Consider the following 2820-nt stretch of genomic DNA (forward strand, 5'->3'; position numbering starts at 1 on the left):
CCAATTGGAAGTGCGGTATCTTGGAGTGCTCGTCAACAGGGACGGTTTTCGTCCGGATCCGGATAAAATCGCTCCGATTATAGAGTACCCGACTCCGAAGACATTAAAACAACTGCGCAGGTTTTTGGGAATGTCGTCGTGGTACAGGAAGTTCCTCAAAGATTTTGCAACGATAGTCGAACCTTTAAATCGACTGCTTAAGAAAGGAACATGCTACGTTTGGGGGGAGGACCAAGAACGCACGTTCGAGCAAACTAAAATGCTGATAGCATCCGCTCCGGTCCTCCACCGACCAAACTTTAATAAAACCTTCTGTCTACAATGCGACGCTTCTGGCACAGGTCTTGGTGCTGTTTTAACGCAGGTGATAGAAGGGGAAGAACGTGTGTTATCGTTCGCGAGTCGCACTATGACTCCGGCGGAACGGAATTACTCAGCGAGCGAGCGTGAATGCTTAGCGGTTCTCTGGGCGATACAAAAATTCCGTCCGTACGTTGAAGGTTACCATTTTCTGGTAATCACCGATCATAGCAGTCTCAAGTGGCTAAGTAATTTACGAAATCCAACTGAACGTTTAGCCAGATGGGCACTTGAATTGCAGGAATATGATTACACGATCGAACATCGCAAAGGCTCAATGAATGTGGTTCCCGATGCGCTGTCGAGATTTTACGAAGGAGACGACGCAGAAGAGACACGTCCGATTATTGCGAGTATTACACCAGAGGACGAAACAACTGACAAATGGTACACCGAATTAAAGAAGGAAGTAACTGATAACCCGCTAGAATTTCCTGGCTGTAAGTTATTAGGTGGAAAATTATATACCTACCGGCCTGACGCATTCGTCGATGATGTTTTCGAAGACGAGAATGCTTGGAAATTAATACTTCCGAAAGAGAAAAGAACTGAAGTTTTGAACGAGTGTCATGACGAAGCGACGTCAGGTCATTTCGGCCGCAAGAAAACGCAAGAAAGAGTCGCCCTGTCATACTATTGGCCATCGATGAAAAAAGATGTGACAAATTACGTCCGAAGCTGCTTGATCTGTCAACAATGCAAAGTTGAACAAAGAAAACCAGCTGGTCAGATGGGCAGCCGCAACTTCTCGCGTCCATGGGAAACAGTTGCTGGTGACGTAATCGGTCCGCTACCAAAGTCTACTCACGGATATGAATATTTACTGGTGTTTCAAGACATATATACTCGGTGGGTAGAATGCATACCTATACGAAAGGCCAATGCTCAAACCATCATTAAAAACTTGAATGAACGGGTTTTTCTACGGTTCGGAACGCCAAAAGTCTTCTTTTCCGACAACGGAACAGAGTTCCGAAATAAGGCTATGGATAAATTCCTAGAGGAACGGGGAGTACACTATACGTACGCACCACCTTATCACCCTCAGCCTAACACCGTAGAACGTGCGAACCGCACGATTAAAACGCTGATCCGCGAATATATCGAGGGTCATCATAAAAACTGGGACGAACATATAGCAGAGTTCGCATTCAGTATGAACACGGCTACACAAGACTCACTCCAGACTTCTCCGGCGATGTTAAATTTTGGTAGACAGCCGAGCCACCCCAAATCTCTGCTTCGACAAGAGGAGATTGAAGCTATAGCCAACGAAGATCAGATCGCTATATCTGAATGGAAGGCTAGGATGGAGAAGCTGAGAGAACTCCAAGAAGCGGCTAACGATAACGCTCAAGAAGCGCAAGCGCGCCAGGCCAAATATTTCAACAGCCGACACCGAAACGTGGAGTACTCAGTAGGCGACGAAGTCTGGAAAAAGAATAGAGTACTGTCATCAGCAGCGGAGGGAGTGTCAGCTAAATTAGCTCCACCGTTTATTGGCCCCTTCAAAATCAGCCGTATACTGAGCCCAGGTATTTACGAACTAGTTGACCGAAATGGAACGGTTGATGGACCGACTGCTGTCGAATATTTGAAAAAGTATCACAATAGAGAAGAAAACGACGGTGAGCCTATCGCAGCAGCAGACGGCTGTGAAGTTACTGATCAAGTACGACATCAGGGAGTTAGCAGAGGAGATTGTCCAACAAATCGTCGAAGAGTCGATGAGTCAAACGGTCGACGACACACCAGCAGTACCGGCCAACGTCCCATCCGGATTAGAGGTGGGAAGCGAACTGCTCAACCGGTCGATCTTTGCTATCCCGGAATCACCGAGCGAGATCGAACTGAGGAAGCAAGCTCTGCTGAAAGAACTGCAGGTGATAGAGGACGCACAGTTCGCTCAGGCTTTAGTCAGAAGACAGCAAGCGAGAAACCGAGCGACGCAGTTCAGGACCGAGCTGATAGCTGCGCTGGAAGAAGCCATCGCTATTGGGTCGGAAATTAAGGAAAAGTATGGCCACCGGCCGGATCTACGTAAGGGAGACACAACCCTAGTAGAAACCGTGGCATTCCTAAAGGCCAAATGCAATGCGAAGCCGCAACCATTGCCAGCGCCACCGGTTGTCCCGAAGACGGCTCCAACAGCCGTAAGACCAGATTCGACCAGCCATCAGCTCGACACGACGTCGAAAACCACGGCCGCTCCAGCAGCAACAGCCGTAAAGAAACGGCCGACTCTAACCAACGAACAGTTGAACAAAGAGTTCGACCGTAACCGTGAACTGAAGCGTCGAGCGAAAAATAGACTGCCGACTTACACCGAACCTGGATCGCAATGCCCCATTTGCGGATACCGAGGTATTGCTCGATTGGACGAGTGCCCCAATTTCAACGTCCATGGAATGGACTAAACGTACGGCGACAAGTACAAGAAGAAGTAGAAGAAGAAGCTCA

This window comes from Nasonia vitripennis (assembly GCF_009193385.2).
Source record: "Nasonia vitripennis strain AsymCx chromosome 4 unlocalized genomic scaffold, Nvit_psr_1.1 chr4_random0005, whole genome shotgun sequence".
Lineage (NCBI taxonomy): Eukaryota > Metazoa > Arthropoda > Insecta > Hymenoptera > Pteromalidae > Nasonia > Nasonia vitripennis.